The sequence below is a fragment of the Pelodiscus sinensis genome, chromosome 3, assembly GCF_049634645.1.
Source record: "Pelodiscus sinensis isolate JC-2024 chromosome 3, ASM4963464v1, whole genome shotgun sequence".
Classification (NCBI taxonomy): Eukaryota; Metazoa; Chordata; order Testudines; family Trionychidae; genus Pelodiscus; species Pelodiscus sinensis.
This window is the reverse complement of record NC_134713.1, coordinates 38501420-38512646: the sequence shown is the minus strand read 5'-3', so window position 1 is coordinate 38512646 and position 11227 is coordinate 38501420.

The following is an 11227-nucleotide window of genomic DNA, read 5'->3' as shown; positions in this document are numbered from 1 at the left end:
CTGGCTATTTTCCTAGTTTCCTTGCTATCTTCTCTGTTTGGCCACAGGAGAAACCCTCCCTGCTGTAATGTGAAAGGAGAACTATAGTAATAACCAGAAATATTTTAAAATATGAGCCCGGGGCAGTTTGTGTGACAGCCTGTTCTTGTTCCAGGGTGCTCGCTATGTTTTTTCTTCTTCTTTGGACTGCAGGACTATCCTAGCTGTCTGGGTGGCTGGAGAGTCCACTTCCACTTCCGCTGTTGGAACCTCGTTCCCATTTCCTCCCCAAGGATACAGGCATGGAGTCCGTGGGTGGAAACTCAGACTCCTCAGGACCCAATCTTGTCCATAGGGAAGGCCGCTCCTTGTTGTTGCAAGGGATGGTGAGCCCTGAGTAGCTAGTTGGGCTGCAGGATTCCTATGCTCGAGCCTTTTTTTTTTCTTCTTCCAATTTTGAGTTTTGGAGCTCCCTTGACTGGCTTGGATGTTTTCATCAGCCCTGGTCTAAGTCCAACCAGGCAGCAGGTCAAAACCAGGAAATGGGGGGAAAATGTTCTAAGTCTATGATTATATGTGATCTAGTCCTTGGAATGTAGTTTTCCATTGCTTCAATTATCACTAAAGAATTGGCTATTTAATTATTTCCTCATTTAGCTTTTATTGAACTAGCTACCACCGCTCACTGAGAAGCACTTCCTTCTGTGACAGAAAAACCCATTTCTCTAGGAAGCATCTATATAGTGATGGTCCAGCATCATACTACAGTGCTGTCGCTGTGATGCTGTACCACATGCAGTGTAGACACACCCATCATACAGAGAGCTGGGACATTTTATCTTGTAAGAACAGTGGAAATCCAAGATTCAAAACAGCTCGTTATGTTCCATATCTGTTGGAAAGGGAGGCGGGAAATGACAAGATGATCCAATTCAACCGTATTGGGATGGATGAAATCTCTTTTCACTGAAGCCTGTTTTAAAATGGAACACCAAGTTCTAAACTTTGTTCTAAAATCCTTGAAAGCCCATTCAACCAAGATTGTTATACAGGTCAGGGAAAGCATAATCATCTCTAGTGCAGGTCTGCCACTTGACCTTCTGCAAAAGATAAAGTGTGTCCTTTTCTTTCTAAAATTTCCCTCCATTGCTACTACAGTACTAATACTGCTCTACCAATACAAGCACCAAATTCTACTCGCAGTTTGTTTATATTTTTCCAATAAAATACTGAGTTATCAAAATCAAAACATTTCATATAAATTTTTGATAAAAATATTCTGTATCATTTTAGGATCATGATTTTAATGTAATGTAATATAATATAAAGTAATAAGAACCTGAGAAAAGACAATTAACAGTTTTCTCTTTTCCACATTATTTGTAGCCATTTTCCCTTTAAAATACTTTTAGGCTATAATAATACAGAGAACATTAAAACATTGATAACTTTGCTCCAATGGAGCCAAAAACACTCATTTATGCATCTTGTCAAAGGATCACATTACTTGACTGGTATTAATTTGTAATTAGATTCTTAATTGGTATAAAACTGAATATCTCTTTTTTTAAATGAATGGAATAATGCCCATTTACGGCATATGAGAATCTGCTTTATGGTTTTGAGAAAGTCTTGTGTGTGACTATTTTACAAACACACATGACTTCATGTTGATTTTATTTTTTAAACATGACTGAAAAAATACAGTTGTGCACCTTTTCCCTAGACCTGCTAAACTGGAAGAATTGTTTTTCTTTGTATTAAATAATCTATAGATATATCTGTGGTTTGGTTTACAGTCCTTCAGATTGTTATTGAGATCATTTCAGATCACGCTGTGTCAAGTTTCCCGAAATTATTAATAATTCATGTTTGATATTGACTGAAATAAAGGGAGAGAGTTACAGGGGATGGAGGAAGGAATGGGCTCTATTTCTTTAAAAGCAAACTGAGATGGATGGAGGGTTTACATCTTAGCCACATTCATTAACATGCAAATATGAGATTGTTAATGAAAAAAATTAAAAAGAATAATTAGCCCTGCATCAAGATATACCTACTCATACAGCTTATATTTAAATAAGCATATGCATTTTCTTCTATGCATTGGCTACATCATACTCAATTAAAAAGCATAACAAACATGGCCTTGATCTGCAAACTCTTAATAAATGAGCAACACTTAATTTATTTGAGTAATCCTATTGCATTCAAGGGTAACATATAGGGAGAGATCAGTGATTCTTCTAGCCTGGTATCTTGTTGCTGCCCTTAACTAATGCGATCATTCCTGATGAACGTGTAAAATATCCATAATTCATCTATTTATATAATATCATACTGGTGGATAATGGGGATATATCTTTTAAATGTATTCTAGATAGCATACATGTAGTTGCTATTCTTATGGTAAGGGTAAGTATAAGGCTATGTCAACAGTACAAAGAAAAGTCAGAAATAGATATGCAAATTGCGAACTGCAATTTGCATATCTTTTTTCTGCTTTTCTTCTGAAAGAGTTTTTTCTGACATTTGACCCAACTACTCCAGGCCAAATGTCAGAAAAAAAAACCCTCTTTCGGAACATCCCTTCTTCCTCATAGAACAAGGTTTACAGGGATGCCGAAAAAATGAATCTGCTTTTCTGAAATTTTGCTTGGAAAAGCAGACATGTTCGTTCCTGGGACACGGCAGAGCTTCTCTGGGATATATCCCGGTAAAGCTCTGCAATGTAGACATGGTCTAAGAGTTGGCACACTACTGGCTTCTCTATTGCTTCAGACAAAGATGTATAAAAGTTTAAAATGATTTTAAGAGGTTTTTTTTCTTTTCCCCTCCCTTTATTGTCAACAAAGAGTCCATGTAAACAGAACTGGCTTCTGCAAGGGTACGTCTAAACTACATGCCTCCGTCGACGGAGGCATGTAGATTAGCCAGATCGGCAGAGGGAAATGAAGCCGCGATTAAAATAATCGCGGCTTCATTTAAATTTAAATGGCTGTCCCGCTCTGCCGATCAGCTGTTTGTCGGCAGATCGTGGCAGTCTGGACGCGCCACGCCGACAAAGAAGCCTTTCTTGATCGGCACAGGTAAACCTGGTTTCACGAGGCTTACCTGTGCCGATCAAGAAAGGCTTCTTTGTCGGCGCGTCGCGTCCAGACAGCCCCGATCTGCCGACAAACAGCTGATCGGCAGAGCGGGGCAGCCATTTAAATTTAAATGAAGCCGCGATTATTTTAATCGCGGCTTCATTTCCCTCTGCCGATCTGGCTAATCTACATGCCTCCGTCGACGGAGGCATGTAGTCTAGACACACCCCAAGTGTCCCACAATGCCTACCCTGATGGCTCTCCTCAGTTTTGATCTCTGCTGCCTTACAAACATGCACTCTTCCTCTTTGAAAGCTCTGAGAACTGAGTATGTAGCTCCCTTTGGGGAACAAAGTTCTGCCCTGCAATAGGAATGCAAAAGGAAGGCAGACTGCTGCTGCAAGGGAAAGGGGACAGACTGCTGTGCTGTTTTGACATTCCTCAGCATGGAGAGCTCACAGAACTACTCATGATGCTGCTCCTGGCAGCTGAGGAGGCTGTGGATGTACTGAGGGGGAATCCCAAGATACACAGGGATCAGCTCTACCTTCCCACAACATAGCACTTGGGATACATACCCACAATGCATTGCTCTTATTGTTGGTGATGGCGATACCCCCAGTGTAGATATGATCGGTTGAAAGAGAGGACAAGTGTTAACACCTTCTGGTGATTTTTGTTTTTGCTGACTTTTGGGTGTCGACTTATCTGACTTTTGGGTGTTGACTTAAATTTTATTGAGAAAACTTAGTAGTGTAGACATATGCAAACTCAGGCTCACGGGTGATTTAAGAAAAGAATGGGACTTGTGTAGTTTTCTGCAAGAGAATGAATGTAACTCTAAATACTGAATGGCATTATACCGAATGGTATTATACTTGAATCTATTAGTGCTTTCTTAAGATGTGCACCCATTTCTAGGAGTGAAGATGTTCTTTTTTTTATTTTGTAGAGAAGGGTTCCATAAAAATACTATTTGAGTTTACACAAGCTGGGATTGCAAGGAATCTATCTCATAGCCTACCCCAGATCAACTACGTGAAATATGGAATTTTCCTGCCTTTCACTAATACTTTTGGAATTCATTATTGTCAAAGGCAGGACACCAGGATTGGATGGATCTTTAATCTCTTTGCATGTATCATCCTATACATTTCACTATTAAGGTTCATATTCAAAATACAAGATATAAAGAAGAGAAAATATGAATCACTAGCATGACACTGAATATGGCAGAGTGAATTTATACGTGTTCTGGAACAATTAACTAGCTCCCATCTTCTGGGTAGCATCTTTTCCTAATAATAATAATAATAATAATTAATAATAATTAATAATGCCCCTCAAATGGCTTCAACTATTCTGATGCCAAATAGGAGCTCAATAGCACCAACAAACTCCTCTATAAGCTGCAAATCCAGAAGATAAGAGACACATTAGCCAAGATGTCTGCCACTGTGGACAGTGAGAGTGCTGACTGTTCAGAAAGATGGCTGCAGATGTTCTCACTCTTAGGGCTCGTCTACACTGGCCCCTTTTCTGAAAGGGGCATGTTAATTTCACAGGTCGTAATAGGGAAATCTGCGGGAGATTTAAATATCCCCCGCGGCATTTAAATAAAAATGTCCGCCGCTTTTTTCCGGCTTTTAGAAAAGTACTTCAAAGTAGGAATAAGATCCTCCGGAAAAGGGCGCTTTTTCCGGAGGATCGGGGCCAGTGTAGACGCTCTTTTCCGGCTTTTCTAAAAGCCGGAAAAAATGGCGGACATTTTTATTTAAATGCCGCGGGGGATATTTAAATCCCCCGCGGATTTCCCTATTACGACCTGTGAAATTAACATGCCCCTTTCGGAAAAGGGGCCAGTGTAGACGTAGCCTTACAGTTATACTCACCACTCTCCAGCAACACTGTCAGCAGCTGAAACTTTCTGAAAGCTAATATCAGGAAGAATGATGGGGCAAAGGGTTAAAAACCATGCAATCATAATTCTTTGAATCATAGGTTATTATTGGGTGCTTGAGTGGCGCACACTGATAATGCTACACTCAAGTTATTCAACCGTAAATAGGGCATACAATCTCTCCCAAATTAGAGGTTTATTCTATAATTAGATTCACCAACCCAATAACAAAAGAGTTTCTACAGTATTACTTCTGGTTAATAAGAAGCCAAACACCCTTCAGGCATTCTGGCCCATGGCTCCTATCCAGTCAATCAAGATTAATATAATGAGAGATTATTGAACATCATTTCACCATATGCGAGGTCTTTACTGATCTCCAAGGACCAGACACTTAGCCCAGGTCAAAATGGATTACAAATCAAATATCATGTTGTCATCTAATACTTAGTAAACTAAATAAAGAGTTTAATTGTAGGGTGAAAATTTCTGAGGCAGGCTATGATATTCTGTTAAGAACCCCAATCTAAATTCAGACTCTGGGAATGGCACATAAACACAGTACATGGTTATTCCCCTTCCCCACCGGTCTAGCCCATCAAAGGAAAGCGATCACCCAGGATGGGAGGCAGGACATGACATATTCAATGATGCCAATGTCTTTACTTTAATCCCCAGATGAATCACAGATATTCCCAAATGGACCACATCCTGCAGAGATACGTTCTTGAAGCTGACAGACATATCACCACTTAACTGATAATTGATCATTGATGTCTGCTTTGTGTAAATACTTGTTTACTGGAACCACTGATGTTTGCTTTGTTTAAAGAAAACACTATGTAACTTTATATTATTACTCTTATTAGCACCTATCCAGGGGTCCAGGACCTTACTTCCCCCCATCACTTTGATCTGCCAATTGGGCAGCCCATATAATTAGTTGTAACCTATTGTTTGGCAGTGTTCAATGAGCTTAGCAAGTGATAGTCCACCCAGCACCGTGTGTGTAATAAACTCTCCTGCTTGCTTCACCTACGGTGTCCAGATTCTGTTCCTTCAATAATAACAAAAGAAGAAAGTTTTAAATGATTAATAGATTATATACCTATAAATTAATATATTACATATATGCAAATGCTCGCTAAGTCAGGTTTGTAGCAGTGATGTTATGGTCTGGTGGCTTGTAAAGTAACTCTGGTAACTTCCAAAAGATTGGAACATCCATATTTCAAGGTTCTTCTTTTAGTTGTAAATCCAAAGTCTAGACAATCAGAGCAGGAAAGAGGCAACATGGAGATGTTCTAGGTGTCCTTTTTATATCCTCTGCTATGTACACTGAAATTTACTATCCCATATAGAACCCACAGCCCTTGTATGTGAAAAATTACAGACCAAGATGGATTCCAGGTTTACTTGAGATTATCACATACTTTGATGAATCACAAGAGATGGTCATTGACTTCTTGCTGTCAGAGGCAACCTCAGGAAGAGCTATCTGGATACAGTGAATTTCTTCAATGGCCCATTCTTCACTGTCCTTTATTGGCCATTAACACATAGTTGTCTAGCTCTAATATAAATTCTGGCCAGGGCAGGTGTCACCCAGAAAAATAACACAGACTTAAACTTCAGGTATATAGCCAATACTTACAAGTTATAACTTCAGATACAAGGATGGTAGATGAATTTCACCAGGAAAATCATACTTGACTTCCACTGGCACCATACGTGATTTATGGTAATTACAGGCAGTCCCTGACTTACGCGGATCCGACTTACATTGGATCCGCACTTACGAATTGGGCTTTTCTCGCTCCGGAGCTCACGGACGGCGTGTCGCTGCCCGTGTCCTCCGGGGCAAGAAAAGCTTCTCTCAGTCTCCCTGTTCTGCTGGGGGGGTCCAGCAAAGCCGCTGGACCCCCCCCAGCAGACCTGGGACACCCGAGCAAAGCCGCCGCCTGGGGGACAGGAGCAAAGCCGCCCAGGCAGCAGGACCCCCGACACCTGGGCGGCTTTGCTCCTGCCCCCTGGTCTGCTGCGGGGGTCCAGCGGCTTTGCTGGACCCCCCCAGCAGACCAGGGGGACAGGAGCAAAGCCGCACAGGCAGCATCCCACCACCTGTGCGGCTTTGCTCAGGGGCAAAGAAGCAAAGCCACACGGGCGGCGGAGTCCCTCCGCCTGTGCGGCTTTGCTCGGGTCTCCCTGGTGTGCTGGGGGGACTCCCCCCAGCACCCAAGGGAGACAGGAGCAAAGCCGCACAGGAAGCGGGGTCCCACCGCCTGTGTGGCTTTGCTCAGGTCTCTCTGGTCTGCTGGGGGAGGAGGGGGCACAGCTAGTGCGCCCCCCCCCCCAGCAGACCAGGCTTTTGTTGCAGGATGCCTCGGGTAGAGCAGCTGGGGTGTTGCTGGGTTGGTCCTGTGGGAACCTACCGGGCAGCACCCCAGCTGTTCTGTCCCAGGCTCCAGATTCAGCAGCTGTTGAAACTGATCAGGCTGATTCCAGAAAGCTGGGGGCAGAGCAACTCTGCCTCCGGCTTCCTGTAGTCAGCCCCTGGTCAGTTTCAATGGCAGCAGCTGAATCTGGAGCCAGTTCCGACTTACATACAAATTCAACTTAAGAACAAACCTATAGTCCCTATCTTGTACGTAACCCAGGGACTGCCTGTACAAGATTTACAAGATTTATGGTAATTTTATAGCAGTGGCCTTTACAGCATTGTTTGCATCTTTCATATAGGCCTATAGTCTGGCCTTCACAACGCTGTCTGCATCTTTTAACACGGAGTAATTTTCCTCAGAATTATTACAAGTTTCTTTTCTACACTCAGTCTGTATTTGCGAGTAGGGAAGTATTTCCTCTCAGAGATGTCCCAGGGTGGGGTGTGAATTTCCCAGGCTTATGGTGCTTAAGCCAGCACTGTGTTGTATTGGTGGAAAGGAATCCCTAGATATTAAACCTGGTCTTGGTCAATGCTCACAGAAGGGTTATATCAGTTTGACCCAGATAGGCTTATACTCCTGAAGTATCCCTGATGAGTGGTAAAGAAGTTCTACAAACCCCTCACACCCATGTTATCACAACATTCTTTTTTAATATCTCATTTTTATTTCCATACGTTTTTGCTTCTGTTAAAATCAACAACAAGAACTTTAGAGTGTGGTGCATATGACAAAAAACATAATTTGTCGGAATACCCTAGGATATAAAGATATTGACATTAGAATTAAGGTAATTAGGGGAATTATCAATAAACCGAGAACTATATATTTTAAGAAATTCATCTGTGAAATTTAGTCTCAAAAGTAGGCTATGTTCACAGTGTAGGGTGTAGCTACATACTGCAGTGAAAGGTCCCTGCTGCCAGAGCCTTTTCCTGCTCACTGGAAAGGCTTCAGGAGCAGGGAGGCTGTGTGAAACTTAACTGTTAAAAATAGCAGTGAACACAGAAAGGCATAATTCAGGTGCACATTCAGGGTACATTCCCTAAAGTTTTGACATGTCTTTTTTCTACTTGCTGAAGCAGTGCCTCTCTCTCTTCACTGATATGTATACCCATGATAGGGACATTCAGGGTACGTCTAAACTACATGGCTCCGTCAACGGAGCCATGTAGATTTGTTTGTTTGGCAAAGGGAAATGAAGCCGCGATTTAAATAATCGCGGCTTCATTTAAATTTACATGGCTGCCGCGCTGAGCCGACAAACAGCTGATCAGCTGTTTGTCAGCTCAGCGCGCTAGTCTGGACGCTCCCCTGCCAACATGAAAGTCTTTTATCGACCTCCCCAGTAAACCTCATCTTACGAGGCATAACGGGGAGGTCGATAAAGAGCTTTCAGGTCGGCGCGGGAGTGTCCAGACTAGACCGCTGAGCTGACAAACAGCTGATCAGCTGTTTGTCGGTTCAGCACGGCAGCCATGTAAATTTAAATGAAGCCGCGATTATTTAAATCGCGGCTTCATTTCCCTTTGCCGATCAGCCTAATCTACATGGCTCCATTGATGGAGCCATGTAGTTTAGACACAGCGTAGTGTATACACTCTACCCAACACCATAAATTTAGACATTGCCTACTATTTATCAGTTTTATTACATTTTTTAAATGTTTTTTGCATATGTATGTTTGCATAGTATGGCTGGTCATTATGAACTGTAGAGTTTATTTTTTCACTTATCTGTTTGCATTGCCATGTTTGTATTAAAACAACAACAACAAAGATAATAAAAAGAAGAAATAGGAAAATTATTTTCTAAGTATGTGTATTCATATATTTATAATTAAAAGATTATTTTCAAATATATCATTTATAGTTACTTACATGATTAACAACAGAGGGGAATAGAAACTATAGGACTTTCCCTAGGAATTTGTTTGCTTAAAGGACCTTGCTTGAAAATTTGCAGAAATAGAAACAATCTTTGTATCTGACCTTCACCAAAAAAGACTTTGCAGTTTGGTTTCTTCAGAAAATGTTTGATGAAGAAAATACAAATGAAAATACATTGTGTCATTCTTTTTGTATTTACTTGTCAAAGATACTCTTAATTCATCTTATTTCATATTTCTTCGGAGACCAAAAAATCCATCAGTATGGCTATAACTGATAATTTAGTCTTATATAGAAAGAAAGAATGATCAAAGCCTTACCCCTACTTCTGACTATCTCAGCTTCAGCTTACAAGTGGAATGATAAATAAGATTTATAAGGACAACTAGATGGCTTATACAGCAATGTAAAAATATGCTAGAGGAAAGGTTATCTTAAAAATTCTGAACAAAAGATATTGATTTAAAAACAGGGATGTTCTTAAAAACATTTGTAAATAAAAGGAAGAAGTGCAAATTCACTACGTCTTGTATTTAATATTCATTCTGTGATACAGTACTCAAGTTCATAGTTTGCCATAATATCAATAGAGAATAACTTTTCAAAGTCACACTACTATTTATCTGTGAGTTTTATTCTTAACACATTGAGCGACACACAGTCACATAAAACTATCATTGTTGAACTACTAATTACAAAATTCTAGGGTCAATTTTCTCCATTAACATTAATGGAAGTTTAGTACAATCATTGAGGAAAGTGTTATTGTATAATAACATGCCCAGGAAGACTATAAATCACAACACTGAAAGCCTTTTCCCACCTATGCTAGCTGTGTCATTATTCTATATCACCTGAAGATCCTTAGTGTGATTATAAAATATCATTTCTCCTTTATGAAACATGAAGCAATAACATATTTATTTAACCCATTGAGAATCCCATTTGCTGTCCAATTGAGAGTTAAGAGATTTTCTACAGCACCCACTTTGCCATTGTACAAAATTTTAGTTGAATGTTAGGACATTTTAGAACAGTTATATATTTTTAGAGTCAAACAAGTATCCCTTTTTTGGATACATTGAATTTTCCCAGTTTTTTTGAAATAAGAAAAAAAAGGGATATATTTTCTTTCTGGACTAGAATTTACAGGTAGACCAGAAATGGAGAATAGAATTCAGTACAAGATCTCTGTCCTGCTATAGAAAAGGGTTTTCCACATTTAGCCATGACCTCTCTCTACAGATGTACTCTACTGGAAACAGGAAGTTGCCAAGCAATGGGACAAGCCATGTGAGCTCAGGAAGCAGATCTATTATGTGGAGCTAGACCTACTTTATGGAAAGAAAAAAAAGACAACAAGAGAATGATTGCTACTTTTGTTCCTATTTGTAGGTGCTTGGGATGTGCTCAGATATTGCAGGGATGTAAATCTCATAGGGTATGTCTAGACTAGCCCCCTAGTTCAAACTAGGGTGGCTAATGCAGGCATTTGAACTTGCAAATGAAGCCCAGGATTTAAATATCCCGGGCTTCATTTGCATGTTCCTGGGCGGGTGCCATTTTTAAATCCCCTTAGTTTGAACTGACTGCCTGCAGCTACACGCGGCAGTCAGAAGTTAATCCGAACTAAGTCCACACTGCAAAGTTACCGAGACCAACAGCTGGGGGCCCTGCGAGCCCTGCACTGCACCATGGAGCAGTGGGTTCAGGATGAATGGGAGTTCCGGCGGGAGCTGCTTGCCCAGGGTCGTGCCATCTGTGCCCATCTGCAGACCCTGGTGCAGAGCATGCTGCCTCCCCAGCTCCTGCTCCTCTTTCCACGCCTTCTCTCCCTCCCACCTCTCCCTCCTCAACCTCCACACCCTCCTCCCCATCCCCCCGGGGACTCTGAGGTACGCATGGTCTTAATGTTTAAGAGGCGGAAAA